The sequence below is a fragment of the Lupinus angustifolius genome, chromosome LG03, assembly GCF_001865875.1.
Source record: "Lupinus angustifolius cultivar Tanjil chromosome LG03, LupAngTanjil_v1.0, whole genome shotgun sequence".
Lineage (NCBI taxonomy): Eukaryota > Viridiplantae > Streptophyta > Magnoliopsida > Fabales > Fabaceae > Lupinus > Lupinus angustifolius.
Genome location: NC_032011.1, coordinates 22,150,821 through 22,178,098, shown reverse-complemented (window position 1 = coordinate 22,178,098; position 27,278 = coordinate 22,150,821).

The following is a 27,278-nucleotide window of genomic DNA, read 5'->3' as shown; positions in this document are numbered from 1 at the left end:
AAATTGACACATCTGATTTTGTCCCATAACCAAATGAGCCCTTCTTTCTCTCAAACACACACGCACAATGAGGTGGGGAGCAAAGTTACAAGCAACCAACAACAATACAAAAGAATCCAGTGCATACATACAAGATACATGGATTGTATGACCAGTATATAAGATCAAAGATATCAATCACTTTGGTGTTATGTTAGATTTTAAAATTCCAAATTGGAGAAAATATCTTAAAGATATTTCACCTTTATTTATTAATAATTCAAAAAATTAGATTGACAATTATTTATAACTTATATTTAGATATAATTTAATTATCTTAATTAGTGAATTTAATCAAATGTATATTAGATATTTTTTTATAATTTTTGTATGACAGTATAATCATTTAACCAACTTACTAGTCCTATAAATATGAGCTTTTAAAGAATTGTAATGTATTGTGAAAAACAAAAACAAAGATAGAAAAATGTCATATGGGCTTATATGTTGGAGAGAATTTTGTGAAATTAAATTATATTACTAGTGTTAATATTTTATTCCCAGATATCTTAATTTCAACCCGACAATACTTTTAATTTGAAAGAAACTTTACCTTTGTATTTTGTGAAATTGAATTTGTTATTAGTGTTCATATTTTCATCCCAAACATCTTAATTTCAACTTGATAAATACTTTTAATTCACAAGAAACCATTAGGGTGTTATCTCCTTTAAACATGTAACAGATAAAAAGAAATTATGACCGTGATTAGTAATTAATTTTTCAAGGGTAATAATGATATTCATACATATTTTTCTGAATAGAAGTTCCATGAAGGCCATTTAGCATTTACTTTTATATGGCTTTCTACTTTCAAGACAGAATTAAATCCACCATCTCCATTGTAAAGGAAAAATGATCTTTTATCTTAAACTATATCATAACTTATGTCTCATATTAATGAAAATATCATATGTCAATCAAAAAAATTTAATAATTATTTTTCTATTTTTGTTTTGATATTATTTGATGTGTCATATTATTCTGGACATGATATAGAATAGTATATTCTTATTCATTATAAAGTGGGACCGGACAACATTTTCATTTTTTAATTATTGTTACTAAGGACAGAAAGGGAAAAAACGGTTGCTTAAAGCAAGGCCATGAATGGAAATCAAGAACAGCCTTTTATGCTAACATAGTAATAAGAAGGTAAAACATAACTTCAGATTAGATTGAATATATAATTGCTTCCACTCATTCACCAGAGCCACCATACCACCAGAAGATTCCTTACCTGGAAACAAGTCAACTTCTCACTCAAGTTTGTTTTTTCTTAAGAAAAAAATCAAACAAACTTTATCTACAAACAAGTCAACTCAAAGAAAAACTCACCACTCAACTAAACAAAGCTCTTCTAAACTGAGAACCAAAAGAAATAATTAAAAAAAAAACTCCTCAAACTTTTGTAAATTAAAATTACAATAGATATGCACCTCTAAAGACCATCTTACTGTGAAGAAATTTTTTGTCTGATACAACCTGTGAAATAGGGTATAAATAACGTTTCTTCCTCAGCATGTAAGACTAAGTTTTAACAATTTCATATTGTTGTAAGAAAACTAAAACCCAGATGCACATGTACTAACCTATATTAAAAATTAAAATAATAAATATTATCGTATTTAAAAAGATGGAATACTGATATTAAAATCCTAAAATTTAAATATATCTAATCTAATGAATTATATATTTTATAATTAACCTATACCTGATTTCATATTTTTCAATCCTCGAATAAATTGTCAATGATGTCGAAAATTTTTCATTTAATACAAGTTAGTAGAAAAATATTCGATTATACACCCTACTTTTAACAATCTTTATTGCTCAAAAAACTATTTCTACTTTATTGTGACAACAACTAAATTCATTGCTAACCTCAAAAGAAGATAAACTAATAGATAAATAATGTGTCTTCCACTTTTAACTAACCTCTAAAAGATTTTTGATTCATTTCAAATAAGCAAATTAAACATTGCTAAAATATCAATGATGTAAGTCAAATTGATTATCGAGAATCACCAAACAGTTGAACAAAAATCACAAATTTAATCTATTCTACTTGATGACAAATTAGTCGAACTCAAACATGATATACAAAATAAGCAATTGAGCATTTCTCTTGAATGAATAATCATAAGATTTCTTTAGTTGCATATCCACGATAGTATAAGATAATTCAATAGGATAGTAATCTTCTATTGTCATGCCTCGTTCTAGCCTCCATGTGGTGATTTACCAGGAAAAATGTATACTTCCATATCAAGAAAGTCAATGTTGTGCAAATTTCAAAATAAAATTATATCTTGCAATAATGAATCACATTCATCATCCCTCGTAACTTACATTGTGCTTTGTAGTGTATGTGACAATTTGTTCAAATGCAACAAATGTAACACCCAAGATATTTTCATCAAATGTAACAAATGCAAATTCAAAATACTTTGTCAAGTGTAACATACATTTGGCTTCGGCTCTTTCTTTGAAGTAAATTCATCTTCTTTAATAATTTTAAAGACATAATATACAGTAGAACACATTAATCTGTTTATCAAAATTGTATTATGTGAACCCAACAAGTATTAGTAACTTGCTTGAGACTAGTTTTTTTATTAAAACATTACCCACTTAGAATTTTTCATTTTCAATATCTCTCTAACATTGTTTTCTTTTTCTACTAAGCATGTCAAGTCATTTGGAAGATCCTGAGAGAACATGTAGTAATGTGATACTAAACTACATAAAATGAGCAATTTCAATGTGAATTTTAGCAACCGTGACTAATGTAAACTGCGATTCTCCCTTGAAATAAAAAATTAGTGCAGAAACAAAAACAGAAAGATACTAATAAATGAGAAAATTAACAAAATACTATTAAACTTTATGTGTTTTGCGAATTGAAACGGTAAACTATTTTTTCTTCCTAATTACTCCTTAAACTTTAATTATTGGTGAAATTGATCCCTACATACATACAAATTTAAATTACTAACAATAAAATTAGAATCAACATATTAGATGATGTAAAGTTGACTACCGTGAGGAAATGTAAACAACTTGGATGGTGAAAAGGTCAATTGGTGCAAAACTAACAAGTGTTTAAGGTCCCAAACCTGAATATTCAACATATTATAATTTTGTTTATTTCTTAATAGTCCACAGCCTCTCAAGAAATCCAAAAAGTTGAATACAGGAATTATATAAATGATGATACTGCACCAGCATATATTAACCAAGAAGGAAGAAAGTCACTCCAAACACATAATTTGATGATTATAAAAACAATTTGCAGCAGCAACAACACTTCCCAATGTATAGAAACCAAACTTGACATTACATTAATTGGCCATAAGTGGGTTGTAGTAAAACATCAATTTTAATTTCATTGTTAGTAATTTAAAATTTAATATATATAAAGACCAATTTCACCAATAGTTAAAGTTTAAAGAGTAATTAGAAAGAAAAAATAGTTTACAATGTCCACTTAGGGTGTGTTTGGGAGTACCATTTTGGAGGGGGGGGGAAGGAAGGAGAGGGTTTAGGAGAGGAATTCCCTTGTTTGGGAGTTTAGTGAGGAGAGGGGAGGGTTTTGAAGGATTTTTCAAACCCCCTCAAACCCTCCAAATGCCAAAATACCTAGTTCCCCCAAATTTGGGTGTTTTGGGAGGAAAATAAGCCAAATCACCTAACTACCCTTACTAATATTATTCTATAACATATAATAAATAACATACTATTGATTTTTTAAAGGAGAAAGATGGATAAAATAGTATTTTTGTATTATATTAACCCTCCATCCCCTCCTATCTAAATTCCACACTCCCAAACAAGGGAGGGGTTTGGTTAGATTTGCCTTCCCTTCTCCTTCCTTTCCTCCCCCCTCTTTACCCTCTCATCCCTCTCCTTTCCTTTCGCTCCTAACTCCCAAACAAAGCCTTACAAAACACATAAAGTTCAATGGGGTTTTGTAAACTTTTCCTTTAATAAATTATTAGAACAGAAACATCAAAACTTATTACAACAGAAATTATTGTAGTTGAGCGATGGCTGATGGACTTCACCACTATCACCGAGACATGACTGAGGACAACGGTGAGGGAAATGGGAAGAGACTGACGGGTGAGGCCATGAGGGTAACTGTCGATGCAGGTGGCAACATTGGGTTGACGACTTCGTCTTTCTAGAATCATACTGACCTTTCACCTTTGCCTTTGTTTTATGGAGTTGTGAAACACCAATACCAATACAAGTACTGGATACGATACGTATCCGTTACATTGACACACATTTTCTTGAAAAATGTAAGATACAATACATTTGGGGTATGTATATAAAATATATACATAAAATCCATAAAAAATAAAAAAATATATAATTATTGTTATGAATTTTCAAATAAGGAATATATTTTGCACACATCACTAAATACAAAATAAAATTCATATTGTTATAAGATTATCAATCTCATTTGATCGATGATCGACATTATGCATATGCATTTCCTATTTATTCTCTATGCAATACTTGTGTTTTGTTTTATTTCTCTTACTACAAGTCAACTTGGTAGCTTGCATATTATTTTTCTTTCTTCAACTCAATTGATTGTGTTTTATCTTTCTAGATTTTAAAATGCTATTGTGCAGCATTTTGGGTGTCTATGAGATATCGGGAAAACATTTTAAGAGTATCAGAGAGTATCCAGAAAGTATCGAATTTATAAATTATTTATTTTCTAAAAATATAATTTCGATATGCTATGTGTAGGTATCAATGAAGTGTCGGAGAATATCAATGTCAGATACGTATGGGATATAGATACGTAAAGATTATTGAAGTATATAACTATGAAATATGGACTCTTGTGATGTTGGAGTGAGTCAGCAAGAGTATGAAACTGATTGGGTTAGATGACTTTTCTCTTTAAAGCGTGCTTCTCATTTTGGGTTTATTTTTTTTATAGTAACAAAGCTATCCTTCATATAAGGAACTAATTTATTTTTGATTGTGTGGTTACCCTTCTAATAAGATCATTCACAGGAATTGAATTATTAACATTTTAACTTTTATAAAAATCTAGCATGGTTTTATATTACTTGACCAATATCTTCTTATTCCTTATGGGCTTTTAGGTAAGGTATAAAAATATTAGAGAATTCAGGGTGTGCACGGAACTAGTGGCATCACCCCTGGTTGTGGCATGTATGTAAGTGAGCAACTTGAGCAAAAAAACACATTCATTATTATATTTTCGTTGATTTTAACCAGTCTATATAAAATGGTAGAATCAAATTGGTATACTTGGAAGTTGGAGCACAAAGCACAAATGACGTGTACTTTCAAAATTTTCTTTGTTGATGCTGTTGGCTTGCGTCATGATCAACAGAGTAGCTGCATCACAAGCAAGCTTGTAGTCAATAAGTAACCAATATCAATATCAGAGTATATGTTAGGACTTTATACCAGGATATTTCAATCAAAAACTACTGTATACCTTATGAAGTATTTAATTGAATTTCTTGTGCTACCTGGGATTCCTAACAGTATAGCAAAGGCATTTTGATCAACTCTACACAGATTTCTGCATGTCACATTTATGAAAAACCGAAACCGGTCTATTGAAAATTTGAAACCGGGATCTTGCTCCCCGTCAACCATGAAGTAAATATCAGTCTTTAGAATCTGAAAAATTGTTACTAATATGCAGAGCAAAAAGGAGTCTTGTTATTAATTCAACCAAAATTTAAATATGGAAGAGAGTATTACAAACTTTATCTAGTAGTTCCTGAAATTGTTGGAGACGAAAAAATATTACAAGTAATATCTTACATTACCTATATATATATATATATATATATAGAGTAAATTACACTGACAATCATGAGTTTTAGCGAAATTACACAAACCACTCCTCAATTTTCTACACCTACACAAACCCCCTAATTTTGTACTTTCATTACACGGATGAGAAATAAGTGCAATCTTTTAAATAAAAAATGTGATAAATGTAATTAAGTTAAACAAAATATGATATATTATGGAGACATGTATAACTTAGGAGCTTGTGTCACCCTCGTAAGGATCATGATTGCCTCTGACATTTTATGTAATACATCCTCAACTAGGCATTATATCAAATATGCCTTCATACTTGAAGCTCGTAATTCCATTATAAAATAGTAATAACTTGTTTCTCAAGTTATTTACTATTACACTTATAACTATTAATAGAAAATTAGTTATAATTAGTTGATTGATGATTGATAGCCTTGGGTTTTTATTCATTGATTTTGATTTGTATACAAGTTTGTATGATTGAACATTCAAGAATCAATTGAGAAATTTCTCAAATCATTCACTTCTCTCTCCTCTCTCTGGTTTTCCCTATTTTTTCTGCTATAAGCGGTTACAAGCTTCTCTTCACTCAATTGCGATTCTCTTCAATCTCTCTATGATTTTTGTGCTTCTCAAATGGAGTTTTCCTATATGAGATGATATCATTGCTTCTATTAAGAAGCTCTGATGAACATTTCTCTTCTTCATTTTTTTTGCAGAATCGGTTTTTTCTTGATCAGATCCTCTTTCAATTTGCTCCAATGGCTGTGAATCCTGTGAATGATCCAACAAGTCCTTATGAAAATCCAGGTGCAATTTTAGTTTCTCCACCATTGATAGTTGGAAATTATCACTCAGTGGCGTAGAACGATGGTCATGGCTTTGAAAACTAAGAACAAAATGCAGTTTGTTGATGGAAGTCTTCCAAAACCTACTATAACTGATTTAATCTTTAGTGCTTGGGATAGGTGCAATACTCTTGTGTTGTCCTGGATTAATCATTCACTAGATCCAACCATTGCAAAGAATATACTCTAGCTAGAAACTGTTGTGGATGTTTGGGAGGATCTTCGTGATAGGTATTATCAAGATGATGTGTTTAGAATTTGTGAATTTCAAGAAGAACTATATACTTCTAAGAAAGGTAATCTTTCCATTAGCCTATATTACTCTATTGAAAGGCTTATGGCAAGAGCTTGATAATTTCAGGCCAATTCCCTTTGGCTATTGTGACATTAAATGCACTTGTACCTTAGTTCCTATAATTAGGCCATATAGAGAAGGTGACTATGTGATTAGGTTTCTAAAAGGACTGAATGAGAAGTATAGTGTTGTAAGGTCACAAGTTATGCTAATGGAACCTTTGCCTAGAATCAAAAAAGTGTTTTCAATGTTGATGCAACAGGAGAGGTAGATGAATATGATGCTTGATGAATCAAAAATTCTGGTTAGCAATGTGCAGGAATCCACAGAGAAAAATAATTATAAAGGAAAATGATATAGAGGAAGTTATTCTAGAGGCACTATGAGTAATAATGGAAGAGGATCAGGGAGGAGAAATTATAATTCAAAGGTGTGTACTTATTGCAACAAATCTGGTCATACAATAGATATTTATTATAAGAAGCATAGATTTCCACCTCATTACAAGAGAACTTGTAATCTGAACAATCTCTCTGGAAATCATGAGAATTATGATGATAATGTACACATTGATGGGACAAATGAGGAAGCATAAGTTGAATCTCATTTTGTCCCTTTCACACTTGATCAACATCAGGCTATTCTTGCCATGTTGAAACAATCTAATTTGAACAACAATGTGACTCAACATCTGCATATTGTCAATCATATTACCTCCAATAATTTTGTTGATGCAGCATGTAGAATTCATCCTTTATCTTGCATTTCTAAGTCCAAAGATTGGATACTTGATACATGTGTTACTGATCATGTTTGTTACTCACTCTCTATGTTTCAATCTTTTAGAAAAATACCTCTCATTCTAGTCAAATTACCTGATGGCAGTCAAATCCACATAACAATTTCAGGCACATTCATGTTTTCCAATCAATTCTACATCTATAATGTCCTCTACATTCCAAGTTTTACTTTCAATCTTATTCCTATCTCAAATTTAACCTCTAATCTAAGTTGCAAACTAATATTTTCTGATTTACAATGCACCATTCAGGATGTGTCTATCCTGAAGATAATTGGTGCAGTTGAAGTCAAGGGAGGGTTATATGCCTTATCTGATGATAGTCTGTATGTTACAAAGCCTTATTAGTTTAGTAATGTCACTACAAGCAACAATGCTCTTTGGCATCAAAGAGTTGGTCATCCTTCCCACAATAAGCTTGTAGTTTTACATAAAAGTTTTCCTTTCATTCCATGTACTAACAGTAATAGTCCATGTGATGTTTGTCGTTTTTCTAAGCAAAAGAAACATCATTTTCAAGATAGTTTGAAAGAGTTTGTACAATTTTTTGATATAATACATATGGATATTTGGGGACCAATCTCTATTCCTTCTATTTCAGGCCATAGATATTTCTTAACAATTATTGATAACAAATCTAGACATACATGGCTGTATTTGATGAAACTTAAATCAGAAACACCTCCACTCATTAAACAGTTTGTTGCCCTTTATTCATACTCAATTTGGTGTTTGATTGAAATGTCTTAGATAAGATAATGGTTACGAATTCAAATTATCTAATTTTTATGCCTCTAAATGGATTTTACATCAAACAACTTATGTTGAAACCCCTCAACAAAATAGGGTAGTTGAGGGAAAACATCACCATATTTTGGGAGTAGCTACATCTATGATGTTTCAATCTTCCTTACCAAAGTATTTTTGGAATTTCGCTATGAGTCATATTGTGTTTCTAATCAATAGGCAACCCTATGTCTACCTCAAATACCAATCAGCTTATCAAGTGTTGTTTAATCACGAGCCAAATATGCTTACTTTAAGAGTTTTTGGTTGTCTGAGTTTTGCGTCCACTTTGGCTGGTCATAGAATAAAACTTGATCGAAGGACTAGAAAGTGTGTTTTCTTGGGGTTTAAGTCAGACACAAAAGAGTATGTTCCGTTTAATCTGAATAATAGAGAGGTTTTTCTTTCTAGAAATGTCACTTTCTATGATTATGTGTTTCCTTTCTCTGCTGCTCATTCTGAAAACCAAAACATTGTCTCAATTTCTTTACCAACCTCTAATTTTTCTCCTGATGATCAATTATTAGATTACTTTCCTTCTATATCTTCAAGTTTTACACCACCCAAGTCTCCTGCATTATCATCTATATCTCATACTCTCCCAACTGTGTCTGAATCTGTGCCATTGCCTATTGTGTCTATGCATGACACTATTGATACAAGCATAACCCTTAGAAGGTCAAGTCAAATTAGGCGTGTTCCTGCTCATTTTAGTAACTGTCATTGTCTATCTAGCACTACCAATTGTGTGCCTTATCCTCTGTCCAATTATGTCTCCTATGATAGTTTGTCCACTAAACACAAACACTTTATCCTAGCCATTTCTAGTAGTCTAGAGCACGAGTCCTATGCAAATGTTGTTTCTCATGCTTGTTGGAGAGAGGATATGAAAAAGGAATTGGAAGCTCTGCACAAGAATAATACTTGGTTCTTAACTACTTTGCCTTCCAATAAGAGAGTCAAAGGGTGCAAATGGGTGTATAAGATTATGCAATGAGCAGATGGTTCTATAGAGAGATAAAAGGCACGTTTAGTTGTCAGGGGCTACACCCTAACTATTGGTATTGACTATCTTGAAACTTTTAGTCTAGTAGTTAAGATGACTACCATTAGACTTTTGTTAGCATTGGCTTCACTACATATTTGGCACCTTTATCAGCTTAATGTAAACACTGCCTTTTTGCATGGTGATTTGATTGAAGTAGTGTATATGAAGCCTCCTCCTGGACTTTCTATTCCTCATCCTAATTTGTTTTACAAGTCACAGAAATCACTCTATGGTTTGAAGCAAGCAAGTAGGCAGTGGAATGCAAAGCTAACATTAATTTTGGTAGCTTCAGGCTACTCTCAATATAAGGTTGATTACTCTCTCTTCACCAAGTCCTCCTCTACCAGTTTCACTACTATCTTGGCATACATAGATGATCTAGTCCTTGCAGGGAATGATCTCACTGAAATTGAGGCAATCAAGGTTACATTGAAGGCCAAGTTCAACATTAAGGACCTAGGAACACTTAAGTTCTTCCTAGGCATGGAGGTTGTAAGGTCTAAATAAGGGATCAATTTGTGCCAAAGGAAATATGCCTTAGACCTGATCAATGATGTTGGTCTTGTTAGTGCAAAACCTTACTCCACTCCAATGGATAGCACAATCAAGCTTCATAGAAAATTAGGACCTCCTCTCTCAGATGTTACGTCTTATAGAAGAATGATGGGAAGGTTAGTTTACCTTACTCATACTCAACTAGACATAGCTTATGCAGTAGGGCACCTCAGTCAATACCTTTCACAACCTAATTTTGAACACCTTAAAGTTGGTCTTAGAATTCTGAGGTATTCTGATGGATCTCCTGGTATTGGCATGCATTTGCACGCTGCTTCAAACATGAGTGTTATTGGGTTGAGTGATTCGGATTGGAGTTCTTGTTTGGATTCTAGAAGGTCAATAACTAGATTTTGTTTTTTCATTGGGCATTCCCTTATTTCTTGGAAGAGCAAGAAGTAGAAATCAATATCAAGGTCTTCTTCTGAGGCAGAATATAGGGCCTTATCTCTTGTTGGGTGTGAAGCTTAGTGGCTTACTCACCTTCTTCAAGACCTTCAAGTATTTGATGGCAAACCAATTTCCATTTTTTTGTGACAATCAAGCAACTCTTCACATTGCCGCCAACCCATTTTTCCACGAACGCATAAAGCATATTGAAATTGATTGTCACTCAATCAAGGAGAAGGTACTTGGTGGATTTTTTCATCTTTTGCCCATTTCTTCCAAGTCTCAGGTTGTAGACCATCTTACTAAGACTTTAGCTTCTGGCCTCTTTCATTCCTTCACTTCCAAGCTTGGAATGCAAGATACTCACCTTCCAACTTGCGGGGGGATATCAAATATGCCTTCATCTTCTTCATCTATCACTAATACACTTGAAGCTTGTAACTCCATTGTAAAATAGTAATAACTTGTTTCCCCCAAGTTATTTACTATTACACTTATATAAGGTTGTATGATTAAACATTCAAGTTAATGAGAATCAATTGAGGAATTTCCCAAATTATTCACTTCTCTATTCTCTCTCTATTTTCCCTCTTTTTTTTCCTATTAGAAGCGATTACGAGCTTCTCTTCACTCAATTGCGATCCTCTTCAATCTATCTTTGATCTTTGTGCATCTGTAATGGAGTTTTCCTATCTGAGACTCTGCCACGCCGCCTGCAAATCCAGCTTGTCCCGCTGATGGGGATTGCAAAAGGTTAAGTGTAGGGGTATTTGATGAGCAATATATTACACAATATTCTTAACCTTAATTTAGCATGATTGATGATTCTTGGTGCCTAATTGACTTTGTTTCACATGGTTTAGTGTTTTAGACTTTATTGGACTAATATTCCTAAAATGAGTTAATTTGGGATTATTTGGCCTGATTAAATCTATTATCATTTTCAGATCACATTTGGCACCAATGGCATTTTGGGCATTATGGAAGTCGAGGATATGTGTTGAAGTGAAGATTGTATTTTTAATTTAGGAGTTGTTTTTATTGTAATTTGGCTTTGGGCCCATTGTTTAGGCCCAATTCGGTTTATGTGTGTTGGAGGGGTTAAATTCGGATTCCCCACTCCAAACACACACACTTTTAGTTTGCCTCATTTTGAAAAAGATACATTTCCGTTTTCCCTTTCTTTTTCTCTGCTAGGGTTTCACCCTTCTTCATTTCTCATTTTCGGTTTGCTCTTCCATTGCCATGGAAGGCTAAATTTCTGGACTAAGTTCATTTGGTAATGTATCACAACTCTTGAGGTTTTGTTATTAATGCATTTTCGGTTTCTTTACTATTGATTTCTTCTATCTTTTCTGAATATGGTTTGCTTAATGCCATTGCTTAGAAACTGGTTGGTTGAGTTTATCTTCACTTAGTTGATTTACTCTCTCTAGTGCATGAATGCTTAGTTCGTGTGAATTTGTTAATCATTTCATAATTTTACTGATTTTGCTTAGTTTGATGTTTAGGTTCTGGAACTTTAAATTGATTAACCAAAGGGATTTAGCCGTTTTATTACATTGTTTAACTACTGTTTCTGAATTTGATTTATGTTCATACTATCCAACAACAAAACCCCCCTTGTGTGTGTGTGAGTATAAGGTGTTTGAAGCTTTGCTTGAAAGATAATCCTTGGGAAACGATCTAGGAGTCACTTCCTAGTACTGCAGTTTTAATTGTTATATTATTTGTATTGGGTACGGCCTCGATCATACAGTCAAGAACAAACCTATAATATGGCGAGGACATGCCTATTATACACCTACAATACCTACTACAAGTCATAATCAGCTAGTAGATAGGTGATACATCATCCAACTCAACTACTATACATAGAGGATGTCCCTTTACAGGAAGTATTCATTAACTCATTAACTCACTCACACACTCATCTCTACTTACATATTGCTAGCATTCATTCTCATTATCCCTTTTTTACCCCTCTCATATTTATTTTTCAATATCCCTTCTAAGTCTCATACTGACTTACGGCATGGGCATCTTGGGACCCATCCCTCTAGTAGCCAAACACTTGAAGTTTCTAGTGGTCATTGTGGACTATTTTACCAACTGGATGTAAGTCGAAGCCTTGTCAACCATCATATCGGCGAACATCTTAAAGTTTACTCAGAGGAACATCATTAACCGATTCGGAATCCCGGTCGCAATCATAATAGATAATGATACCCAGTTTTCGGATCGAAAGTTCCAAGAACTATTGTCTAGCTTACATATCAAATAAAAATTCACTTCAGTTGAACATCCTCAGAAAAATGAGCAAGCAGCAGCAGCCAACAAGGTCCTCCTAAATGGATTTAAGAAAAGATTGCATGAAGTTAAGGGCACCTATCCCGAACAACTTCACCATGTACTTTGGGCTTACCAGACGACTCCTCATTCCAATACGGGAGAATCACCATTCAACCTTACATATAGTGTCGAGGCCATGATTCTGGTAGAGATTGACGAGCCTACTTGGAAGACCTTATAGTTTGATGAAGAAACCAATCCAACCCTCCTAAGACACAATTTGGATTTGATCGAAGAGAAAAGGGACCACACTTGGATAAGAGAGGTGGACCTAAAAATAAAAACAACAGAAAAATATAACTCATTAACGGTCCCTAGAAGCTTTGAGGCTGGAACTTTAGTTCTCTGAAGAGCAGATATTGGTCGGGCCAAAGGAAATCTAGAACCCAATTGGGAAGGCCTATAGTGGGTGGTTAGTAAGATCGACAAGGGCACTTACAAACTGGCAGACCTGATCGGGAAGGAGGTTCCCCGAACATGGAACGTTGTAAATCTTCACGTTTTTTATGCTTAAATATAATGAAATGTAATGTTGACCCCTTTCGAGGTCGAACAACCCCATGTAACCAATAAAGAAACAAAAAACATATATGGTAACAATGTATTATTCATCTTCCTTGATTGAAAAATTGGAAAAACCTTCCTTGAGTTATAGAGACAACACCCCTCAAAGGTGTGGACCATGTCCCACTTTCATGGCGGTCTCAATCAATCACTCAAGGGCAAGGACCAAGTCCCCCCTTGATTGGTGATCAACAACACCCCTCAAAGGCATGGACTGGGTCCCACATTGACGATAGTCTCACTCAAAACACCCCAGGGCAAGGACTTGGTGTTGGTTTTTTTGGTACAACAAGTGAACAATATCGTTCAGAGAGCAGCGTGGATTTATACTAATTCTTAAATAAGTAGATTGAGTATATATTTACAAGATTTACGATTTTGATATTTGTTTGGTTTTTGAATAAAGTTGTAAAACTGTAAAAGTTAAACTATGAAACTAAATGAGTTAGGATTGAAGTTCATCTTTCTTTCCCTTTGCAATCCTTACATTCAATTCCGCAATATTTGTGAAATTACAGAGTTTGACGCACATTTTCTTCGAATCATTTGTATCAATTCCTTGAGTACAAAATCCTTAGATAATTACTCAAATACCAATTCATTGGATATTTAACAAATTATCTAGCCTTAAGTTTAATATAAAAGCAATTCATGCATCATTATCCATTCCTAGAGCAATGATGTATCAAGGAAGATAAACCAGGTTCAATACCAAGTTCAACTTCCCAGTTAAACTTGGATCTAAGATCAAAAACTTAGTAGAAAAGTAAATTCAAGAATTAAACGCGGGATAAACTTCCCAAAATTAAATAACTAAGTACATTAAAGAATTGAACCCATGAGTACAAAAGTTAGAAGATTACATTTTCAATCCCAACACTACAGAACTAGCCACTCATCCTTGTCATTACAACACTCTTATCATGAGAAATTACAAGAAATTATTGATCTAAAGTTGTTTCCACGACTTCTTTCCTCCTCGACTCCTCTCCAATGCTTCTCTCTGTAAAATCGTGTGGAAAACGCTTGGAAAATGGTTTGATAACCCCATTTGCTTTTCATAACCGCCTATATATGTTCCATACTTCTGGTCTCTCGCTCGAGTGAGAGAGCAAATTTCAGCATTAATAAATACTTCTAGCTTGAGCGACAGTTATGGCTTGGGCGAGAAATTCAGAGTTTTGAACCTGTATTTCTCGCTAGAGTGAGGTGCTCTTGCTTGGGCGAGAGACACATAGAAATTTTGACATCCAAAAGTGAGAATTGTCGCTAGAGCAACAGTCCCCTCGCTTGGTGAGGGACATACAGTGATTTAAGCATTTTTCCTTGAATTAGCAATTGTCGCTTGGGCTAGGGATCCAGAACTCCTTTTACACAGATTCCTTCAATTTCCATCTTTTCTACTCCTCATTCTCTTGCAATTGACACAAAAACATGTATGGTCCTTAAACAAGATTAATCACACTAGATTCTTTAGAGTTGTGCATGAATTTCATCATAACTACACCATAAGTTCCCAAAATTTATATGAATTTCCTTCACAACATAACACTTAACAAATCCCCCAAACCTAGAATCTTGCTTGTTCTCAAGCAAAGTAATGGATTCAACTCAACAAAGTAGTGAACCTAATTTTTAAACAATTTAATCCAATCATGTTAATCATCTAGAATCACGGTGAAACTTTTTCAAGAAGACATGTTTCAAGCTTGATCATAGTGACCCAAGTTCCTAGTGATTATTAAATATGTATGTAGTTCAAGTTCAAACAGAATAACAAGAATAACTACTCAATTCAATCAAAGGAACTCTATTATGCTATCAGGTGAAGTGTTTCACTCAATTTTTTACTGGAATCATTTAATTTAACTTTGTCTTTCATTTTAGTTATGCCATGTACACATGTTCAATCAAGAATCTCAAGGGCTTGACATAGGGTTGGAATGAGGCTTGGCTGCAAATAAACTTTGTTTTTCTGGGATACAAAGAAGGAGGTAGGCCATTAGTGCATACTCAAACTTCCTTTACTTGTTCACTTTGAAGTCCACTTTCAACTTTCTTTCACCAAATCATCACTTATGCTACTAACCATTTTGATTCTCCTTCTTCAATTGACTCTTTCTTTAGAGTCTTCACTTATTTTGGCATGATTCACATTTTTTTCATTGCCTCATGCTCATCATTCACACATAATTTAATAAGGAGAATTTTCGATTAACATTCCAACTCAGATACATAAATCACAATTTTGTCAATTTCCCAACATAACAATTAAAAACCATATGCACTAATGATCTTTCTCCATGGGTATGGGGATTGATGTATTTCATTGTGGCTTGGATGCATGATTTTCAAAAGGAAATTTTCAACTTAAAAGGGATACAAAGAATTGGATTCATGATTCATAAGGGTTGGCTTTCTGGTTGTAGATTAACTCTCCTAAACTAGGCATTAATCATTTCCTTTATATTCCATGCTTAATGGCAATTGACACAAAAATCAGGCAAAGCTAATTGACAAAATCCAACAAAGACACTCATCTGTATTTGGATACACTCTCTCACCAGTTTGAAGGTTATTTTCCTTTGATTAAATTGTTCATTATTCAACCTATTGAGTCTGTGTCTGATTTATGCATCCACATCCTGAATTCAGTCAAACTCAGAACACTAATCACTTGCTATTCACAAGGCCTACCCAATTTTTTTTGACTTGATTTTTTTTTTCTAGCATGAAAACACAATTGGATTTCTTTTTTAATTTTCTTCTAAACATGCAAACTTTATTGAGTTAAACACATTACTACTCATAGACAGACTGACACATACATGATTGAACACACTTGAAATAAAAACAGCTACATATAGACACACACAACTACTTAAACATAAATGACTTGAAACATTGAAATGAAAGAACCAGTTTGTTGTTTTCATAGTATGCTCATCATCACATCATTTCTTCATCATCATCATCATCATATGCATCAGAACTAGATGGTCCACCATCTCCTGCCTCCCTTAGAAAAGTAGGCATGACCCAGGCTATGGATACTAGACAGTGAAATCTTCAAGGCTCATCCAGATTTGGTTGTCTAGATATTGAATCAGATATGCTGCATATAAGCCCTACTGCTAGTGCATCTGACCCTGGCTGAGGATATCATTCTAGAGTATAACATGATATTGAAGAACAAAAGACAAAATGCACTTACAATTGTTGACTCATGATGGAAAATTGGAGTGTGTGCAAGTCTTTTATGCAATAATTTATATACAACAAAACAACATTGGTAACAAAAATAAAACAATATGAAAACAATAAAAGTTGGATTGTCTTCCAGGTAGCGCTTGTTTAACGTCATTAGCTCGACGCCTATTTCTTTATGTGTTTTCAAGGTGGGTGATTGTGGTGAGCCGCTCGACGTTACCACCCAAGTATGGTTTGACCATTTGTCCATTAATTATCCAGTTTCTTTGAGATGTTGGATCTTGAAATTCTATCGCTACATCATTTGTTTTTAGGACTTCAATCAATATTTGTTCTTCCCCAAGTGATAAACTGTTGCTAATCACAACCAATTTATTACCTCCATCTTCTATAAATGCATACTCCAAATGTGAAAGTAGCATTTTTAGGTCCAACTTCTGAGTTTCAATTTCCTGAGTTTTGGTTAGCTCCTCAGTTTGGACCTGTTGAGATGAAACCTCCCGGTATACACCTAGCTCTACTAAAAAATTCGCAATACTATTATCATCTTCTGCATTTATACATTCAGGTTCACCCATCAAAGCTTTCTCTACAAGACAGTTTTTGTGTAGATGTGTGTCATTCATGTATAGTTCTTCACCGACATCTACTCTGAAACAATGTTGATTGTCCTTTGGAGGATGCATGACTTCAAACACGTTGAAGTTCACTTCATCGTCTTATCTCCTGACTTTCAACTTGCCCTCATCAACATCAATATTCACCTTAGCAGTCTTCATGAAAGGTCTGCCCAAAATCAGAGGAACTTCTGCATCCTCTTTAATATCCATTATCACGAAGTCAACTAGAAATACCAATTTGTCTACCTCAACATGGACATCTTCTACAACCCTATACAGAAATTTCATTGACCTAACTACAAGCTGCAGAGTCATCCTTGTGGGTTTGATATCTAAATCTCCAATTCTCTTCAGCATAGATAAAGGCATGATATTAATACTAGCACCCAAATCGAGTAGTGCTTTCCCAATAGATAACTCTCCAATAGTGGCTGGTATTGTGAATCGTCCCGGATCTTTAGTCTTTTCAGGTACAAACTTTTGAATTATAGCTCTACGACCAACTTCAAGTGTCTCATCAGAAAACTTCCTCTTCTTTGTCAACAGATTCTTCATGAACTTGGCATAAGTGGGCATATTTTCCATGGTCTCCATGAAAGGTATGTTGATCCTAAGGTTCTTGAATATGTCCATGAACCTTGTATATTGTCTCTCCTTATCTTTCTTGGAAGGATTCTTAGGATAAGGAAGATTCTTCAATTGTGGCAGATCACTCTTCTTCTTTTCACTCTGCTCACTCTTTTCTCCCTCTTTTTGTTTATTCACTTCCTCACTATTTACATTCTCATCATCTTGTGTCTCTCCAGACTCACTTTTTTCTCCCTCAATCTCTTTTTCTTTCAACACCTCTTCCTCCACCACCAAATTCTCACAAACATCCTTACAAATCACCTTCCCACTCCTAGTAGTAATAGTTTTGCAATGCTCCTTGGGATTAGTCTAAGTATGGGCTGAAAACTGTTGGTGATCTGAATGTTGCTCTACCATCTGTTTTGCGAATTGACCCACCTATGTCTCCAATTTCTGATAGATGCTTCAGTATTTTTCTGCTTTGTGATTGACACTTGCATGAATTTTTCTAAACTATCCTCCAATTTGGTTAGGCTTTCATGCATTGGTGGATGTTGATCTTGTTGAAATGATGGTTGTCTATTTGATGGTCCTGCTTCTAGTCTCCAACCATAATTCGGAATCTGATTCCCCTCCAACCCTTCGAAAATTGATTATTGTACGAACGATTGTTGGAGAATACCGGGATATCATCCTCAGAAAGCAGAATGGATTTATACTAATTCTTGAAGAAGTAGATTGAGTATATATTTACAAGATTTAAGATTTTGATATTCGTTTGGTTTTTGAATAAAGTTGTAAAACTATAAAAGTTAAACTATGAAATTAAATGAGTTGGGGTTGAAGTTCATCTTTCTTTCCCTTTGCAATCCTTAGATTCAATTCCACAATATTTGTGAAATTACATATTTTGATGCACATTTTCTTCGTATCATTAGTATCAATTCCTTGAGTACAAAATCCTTATATAATTACTCAAATATCAGTTCCTTGGATATTTAACCAATTATTCAGCCATAAGTTTAATGGAAAAGCAATTCATACATCACTGTCCATTCCTAGAGCAATGATGTATCAACGAAGATAAACCAAATTTGATACCAAGTTCAACTACCTAGTTAAACTTGGACCTAAGATCGAGAATTCAATAGCAAAGTAAATTCAAGCATTAAACTCGGGATAAACTTCCCAAAATCAAATAACTGAATACATTAAATAATTGAATTCATGAGTACAAAAGTTAGAAGATTACATTTTCAATCCCAACACTGCAGAACTAGTTACTCATCCTTGCCATTACAACATTCTTATCATGAGAAATTACAAGAAATTATAGATCTAAAGTCGTTCGCATGACTTCTCTCCTCCTCTCTAGTGTTTCTCTCTCTAAACTCGTGTAGAAAAAGCTTGGAAAATGGTTTGATAACCCCCATTTTCTTTTCATAACCGCCTATATATGTTCCAGACTTCTGGTCTCTCGCTCGAGCGAGAGAGCAAATTTCAGCATTAAGAAATTCTTCTAGCTTGAGCGACAACAATGGCTTGGGCGAGAAATTCAGAGTTTTGGACCTGTATTTATCACTTAAGTGAGGTGCTCTCGCTTGGGTGTGAGACACACAAATATTTTGACATCCAAAAGTGGGAGTTGTCACTTGAGCGACAGTCCCCTCGCTTGGGCAAGGGACAAGCAGTGATTTAAGCATTTTTCCTTGAATTAGCAATTGTCGTTTGGGCTTGTGATCCAGAGCTCCTTTTACACAGATTTCTTCAATTTACATCTTTTCTACTCCTCATTTTCCTGCAATTGACACAAAAATATGTAAGGTCGTTAAACAAGATTAATCACACTAGATTCTTTAGAGTTGTGCATGAATTTCATCTTAACAACACCATAAGTGCCCAAAATTTATATGAATTTCCTTCACAACATGACACTTAACACTTAGCCCCCTTGGTCGACGATCGATAACACTCCTCAAGGGCGAGGATCAAGGCCCACGTGGTCGAAGATCAACAATACCCCTCAAAGGCGTGGACGTGGTCCCACTTTGACGACGGTCTCACTCAAAACACCCCAGGGCGAGGACCAAGTCCCCCTGGTCAATGATCAACAACACCCATAAAGAATAGGCCGCTTGGCATTATCAAAAGATTGTTTCGATAATTATTCATCCAGCTCCGGACGGAGGACACTTAACATTATAGAAAGCCTATCCCACTTAGTGTGCATCTAACACCTAATAAAAGTTACTTGACTTCATAATGGGTTATTTGGTATTTGTTACCCAATTCCAGACATTGATTACTCCATATTAAAAATTATTTAGTTATTTGGTTATTCGGATATTCGTTACCCAATTCTGGATAATGATTACTTGAGATTAAAGATTATTTAGTTACTCAGTTATTCGGCTATTTGCTACCCAATTTTGGACAATAATCACTTCAGATTAAAGATTATTCGGACTTGGGTTACTCGTTACCCAGATTCAGACAATGATGACTTCAAGTTAAAGGTTGTTCGATTATTTGGTTATTTATTATTCAGTTACTTATTATCCGACCCTGGTCAAAGTTGGCTTCAGCTAAAGTACACTAGGCAATAAATCATTCAGTTAGGAAAGAAACAACATTCATAAAGAAGGCAAACTAAAAGGATTTCATTGATAAACCGAGTAGCGGGTACACGTCCTATTTCTATTACATTAAAGAAAAAGAAAAACGACAAGGCGCTCAGGCCTCTCCCCCTCCTTTCCCGGCACCAGAAGCTTGATCAGGACGCCGTTCTCCTCGACCACTAGCTCCCCCTTGCTAGTAACCCTGACACCGAGGCTAGTCCATCACCAATCCTGGTTCGGGTAAACTAGTTGGACCTAGGCCAAGGCGTTGTCCCAACTAGCATTGGCAGCATCGTCAACCTCATCCTTCAGCTACTTCTACTTCCCCTTCAGGACAACCACCTCCATGGCCAGGCGAGCAATCTCAGCCTGAGCAGACTCCTCCCACCCTTCCGACAACATCAACTTGTCAGCAAGTGTAAGATTCTCCCTTGTAGACCTCTCGAGGCAGTCAGTTAGGGCGGTCAGCTCCCTTTTTGCCACACATAGATTTTCCTGTGCGATCAGGGCTACCTCCCTAACATCCTAGAGTTGGAGGGTCAAGTTCGACAGCTCCTCACCAACAGCCACTATTTGACCCTCCAAAGACTTCAATGCCTCAGCTTGCTTCTCCTTCAACTCTTGGAGCTTAGTTGAGTGTTGCTCTTGGAGGTTGGTCAGAGCTTCATCCCCCACCCGAGTGGCCAAAACGTCCTCACTCTCCTAATACATGGCGATTGAGACAGCCATAATGCTTGTCTCTCGGACCCGCCTTGGCAAATTTAGGAGGGAGATGTCATCCATCACCTCCTTGATGCCCAAATTGAGGAAGTTGAAGTCCACCATCGGGGGAATGGCATACGTATGGTGATAATGGGTACTTGTAGCTTTCCCCTTGCTCACAAAGGTGGCAGAATTTCTCTTCCCGAGTCCTTGGCGAGCTGGAGTAGAAGCTCTTTCAGCACTAGAAGCTCTTTCAGCACTAGAAGCCTCAATTGGCCCAGATGAATCAACATCGGTCAGGTTGACTGCCATATTGCCCTGATGAGTCGGGGGGCTGATCGGAACGACTTGACCCGAGTTTTGCCCAAAAGGAGGAGGGAGCTCTGATTCTTACTAAGGAGTAGAGGTCTCCACAGATTAATTAGCAGGAAGGGACGACGAGTTCAACCGAGCTTGTTTGTCCGCTCTAATAGCCTCCCTACTCTTCTGAGCAGCCTGGTTCAACAATCGGCTTCTGTCTACGCGGTCATTCATCCTAGCTGCTGATGAAACAAAAAAAAAGGGTTAGTCAGACATTAAAAAACTCAACTACACTCGTATAAATCTCATTTCAGATTCCTACCGACCAACTCCTCAAAAACTTAATCGCCCTATGCTAGGGCATAACATTCCAAAACTTTCTCGCTCTCCACCCAATCCAACATCTCCTCAGTCGCTTCCTCTCGAGCATCCAAATCTTCAAATGTGTAGTTGAACTTGTTGGAGGGCTTGTGGTCGATAATACCATTCCAAGATAAGGGAAAAAGAGGCTTTTCCCTCGGGGCATCTCCCACATGTGGTGGGTCCCACGAGCTTCAACCCGATAGAAACATGCCTTCCAATTTATGACTGAACCCTCGAAATGGTGAAACATGGCGTTCTTGTTCTTGGATTGAAGGCACGTCCACCCCCGCGAACGCTTTGATTCTACTCCTTGTTGGTGCTGTGAGTTACCTGGAACATCTAGAAAGAGTCGAACCGTGTAAGGCATCTTCATTACCTCGCAGAAAATCTTGAAGGCCCGAATGAACCCCCAAGCATTCAGGTTCAGCTAAGATGGAGCCACTTGGAGGTGACTCAACACGGAACATACCAGCCATCCATGGGGATCTTCACGCCGATCCTACGAGTAAAGTATTCATACATGTTAAAGCTCCACCGGTTTCTCGTGTCGGCTAAGAGATCTTGGCAGACCATATCATCACTTCCAGTGGCATACAAACAGATGTCGTGTGTTGGGCTGGCCAAGACATCAACATTCGGTCGCGCATTGCCCGAGAAATAGTTGGGCGTACCTAGCATTTCCCGGTCAACCCGCTAGTATTTTGAATTTGGATGAACTAAGGCCTCCAAAAGTGTGTATTGATCAGTTCGATCAACAAAGTTCCTCCCCTTTGTCAACATGTCACTAGAAGAAGTGTCAGAATCCGAACTGGATACGCCATCCAAGACCGGATGCCACTTCTCAAGGAAAGTTGCCTGGTCTAGTACCGCGGTACTCCTTTCGACCCTTCCCCTCCTCCAATTACGTAGCAAGGTCGGGAAGGAAAGGTCACTTAGTCACCTCATGGTATTCCGACCGTATCCTCGGGCACAGGCGAAACTCATATGCTGGTGTGACAGGTTGACAAGGAAGTAAAATTGGGCAGAGGTCCGGGCAAGACCTCCACCTCGTTGGAGCTCGAGTCATGCTCGACAAAAATATTCAAGAACCAACTATGACTAAAATAATAAGAGAAAGATAAATAAGAATTACTGAGTAACTAGATCAGGAAAGATGAAAGGAAGTGGTTGAAATAACACAACTTGCTCGACAACAGGTGGTTTAAAGGATTCTCAGAATTTTTCAGAAAGCAAAGTGAGGAAAAATGATATGGAACCCTTTATTTATAAGGGGAGGGTTAGATCAGGGCCTCATGCGAGGCCCAACCACATAACTCATCTCATCGTTCAAAAAGCACTCGAGAATGATCCAATGGTACCCCAAAAATCAAGGCAAAAGCGGCTGGCGAATATGAAACAAACCGACGTGGCGTTTGAAACTCGAGTGCTTCCCACGAAATATCAAATCACCATAATGACCTATTTATTACACCTACAGTCCGTTGGCACACTCAGCTGTCGAGCTACCACCAACTCGGGGGCAACTATTCCCCCAGACAACTATTTCTCTATGGTCAACTAAATCGTCCAGACCATCCCAACAACTAGAGTCTACCAGCATGCTCGACTACCGAGTTTACCGCTAGATTGGGGGCAACTGTTCCATTCTAGTCAGACCGGATACCTTGCCCGCCCGGGATGTGATCCTGACCAAAATCCTCTACCTGTCTAGCCACTCACATTACAAAAAAACAAATTTAGCATTTCGTCTGTGACATGAGTAAATCATTAGCATGTCTCGGATACCGTTATCAAAAGGAATTTTGTTGAAATAAGTTTTGGTAAAAGTAAGTTTGATAAAGTGGGTTTATGTTTTGATATATTATTAATAAATCAACATTGTGCACCGTGAAATTATCACCATTTGCAACTTTACTTGCTCACATTACACACAAAAATAAACAAATTTAGTTTTCAACTTAGACTACTGGAGAATTCAGTCTCTCACATTAGTAAATCATGGGGTATGTTTAGGATACGGTTCGCAAAACTAATTTGGTTAAAAAAATTTAAAATTAACATTATGTTTTTATATGTAATGATTAAAAATATTTTTGACGGTTGCATGATATTTGGGTTGTATCATTCAAACTGATTTTAGATATCTAGTTACGAAATTACCCTTCAATTCTATTTTATTAATTATATTTATATTTCTTATAAAAATGAAGTGAATATTGATGTTTCAATTTGTTAAAAATAGAAAATTTATTAGATTAAAAACATATAACACAAACTAAAAATATCACCATTAAATAAAAATACACGACACTGAAATTTGCACAATTACTAGATATTAAACATAAAATTATTAAATTAAAATAGATATAATAGCCATAATAATATTTAATTCTCTTGGGTTTTTAAGTTTTCCATAATCAAAGTTTTGTAGCTTTTGTTCTCGGGTTCAATTTTATTAATTACAACCTAATCCATTTTTTAGGTTCTACTTCCAAGTTATTTCAATCTAATTCCTCCATTTTATGTTTTGAATTTTTGTTGTAAAATTCTATGTTCATAGGTTTGTGTACTATGTACAATCCACCACCATTCCTCTCGGATTTTCATGATAAGCTTCCATTTAAATTATTGCCATGAACTGAACTATATTTTTCAGGTTATGATTTCGTTTTTTAGGAGTTTATGGTCTCCTAAAATGAATTTCCATTTTTAAAAGTGATTCATAGTTGTATTTTATTAAGTTATATAAGCATCACTCTGATTTTGCTGAATTTGTGAAGTCATTAACATTAATGTGAGTTAAGATGACAAATTAAGATAAGAGTAAATTAGTTTTCTAGTTTTACTGCATGTATATTTTTGCAACATAAAAAAAGTTTGAAGAGTAGAGGTGCAGCATAATAGTATGTAAAAATCAAGCAAAAAAATGTAAAAAATATAAGGAAAGAGAGAGACACTGAGATTTATCTTGGTTCACCTTCTAGTTTATCGAATGCTACATCCAATTCTTTTATAAACCACAAGGGATTTTACTATAATGAATGTCAATCGTTACAAAACTCACTTTGAGATTTTATCTCGGATTACACTAACCAAAATTCACTATTTAGAAGTAGATCACTTCTAAATTTCACTCTTTCCCTTTCACCACACCCTATAGTGAAATTTACAAAAGAAATGGTAGATGAAGAACTTTGTATTTAGGGCTAGGATTGCTGAGATTGTATAACAATTCAAATCTCGATCATTATATGTCAATCACTATAAGTAATACACAGATACTGAAGTGCTTCTAATGAGAAATTAAGTTCAGAAACTTGGAAGAAACACACTTACACAACCTTTTCAGAAAGTTTGATCAAGTTGTTGCAAACGTATATAGAAAGTTGTAGTAAATGTTATGTGATTATATCATTTCGAATCTGAACGTCTAGTGCCTTTAAATATGCTTCCAATCAGCCAATATACTCATTCTAGAAGGTATGAGTCGATTGGAGTGTCATCCATTCATTTTGGGAGAAGCTATTTTAGTTTGAATATGAAAATTGATGTAACAATTATGAGTAATCGTTTAGTGGAGTGGTGTAATCAGTTACCAAAAGCTTCTGCCCCGTTGAGTAATTAGTTACTCGAATGAGTAATTATTACTTCAGATAATTTCCCTTGGTAACAACTTACTCTATTTGGGTAATCATTTACTTTATCAATGAAACCCATTACTCAATTTGACTAACCTCTTAGAAAGTTAAATGATGTGAACCTTTTTTATAAAGGCTCTTGCATGATATATCGTGGTTGGTGTTTGGCCAAACTCAAGGTTGGATTGAGCTTTTGTGTATGTGTAAGCAGCAAAATGATAAAAGTAGGATAAAAGAAGATGAAATAGATTTGAGATGACAGGCGCCACAACACTTTAAGGTGTTGATAAGCCAAAGTGATGCTCGCCACAAGAACTTGGTTCTTGATAAGAACTTCTAATCTTGGTTCAGCCAAGAAGGTTTGGATAATACTCTCACAAGGATTCAATCTTTAATTCACAAAGAATTATACTTTAACTTAACTTGTTTATTCCATTGGTAAAGACTTACATTTATAGGCAAGCCAACTTGACTCCCACGATTTGTAAAAGAAAAGGCAATAAAGACTAAGTCATGGTGATCCAACATAGGATACCTTTGACACATGAATCTACTCCTAAACTACGCTAAATTCGATTGAAAATTGGCATAGCATTATTCGTGTACTTTATTACATTGAAGGAAACACATTAAGATATTGGCCTAGGATGCCATTGTTGCCACGATTGAACTTTGAATAGCTTAGGATTACATTCTTCCTTAAGTGCATGGCTTCCAATTATGTCACATGGTGAATGAGACTTAATGTCCTCGTAATACTCCACGACAAGGCTTTATGAGCATCATTGGACTCTTATATTCTTGAAGACTTGGCTCAGAATTTAGCACATGGTAGAATGTTGGAGTTATTGACTCCATAATGGCCCTCAGTTGCACTTAAGCTTGACATAGGATCCTCTTTGTTCAACGAGATAATTCCCTCGACATAATGGTGAATTATGATGAGTTAAAAGGTCTAGAGTGTCGTTGGTATGAAGTTTTCCAGCAAACCAAGCCTCCAACAGCTAGAACATGGCCATTAAGCACCATTAATGCACACTTAAAGCCTCTAACAAGCACATGGCAAATTCCTTCGAGCAACTTTGTTCCAACAACTATGAAAATGACTTATGATACTCCTGAATGATTTGTGCCCAGGTGGATTAAGCTCCAACAGTCCAGACAAGGTGTTAAGACACCATTAATGCCCCATTTAAGCCTTCCACGATCACCATCTTCATTCCCACGAGCATTTCACCTCATGTTGGGGATGTTTGAAATATGTTATTATATGAAGTCCCATATTGCTTAGAATTAGAATAGAGTAGAATATCAATGTTATATATTGGACTCAGGTCCCTTGTTGTAATGTGCACCAGATATAAAAACCTAATAAAAACACTCCATGGACAGGTGGGCCCATGAGTGTGCTAGGGTTTGTGATATTTATTCTCTAATAATATCTTGGTAGCCGCTCAGTGCTCCCGGGGACGTAGGCACAATTGGCTGAACCCCGTTAACAAATTCCCTTGTTTCTTCTCTTCTATTTACTTGTATGTCCTTTACATTGATTGCTTGTGGCCAACACTGCACAACGATCGCTTCCGCTGCACCAACAATTGGTATCAGAGCCAATTGGTATCAGATGGCTCTTAACCCAAGTGCCAAATTCGAGGTGGGGAAGTTTGATGGAACTGGTAATTTTGGATTGTGGCAAAGGAGGATTAAGGATGTGTTGGCTCAACAAGGTCTATCAAAGGCGTT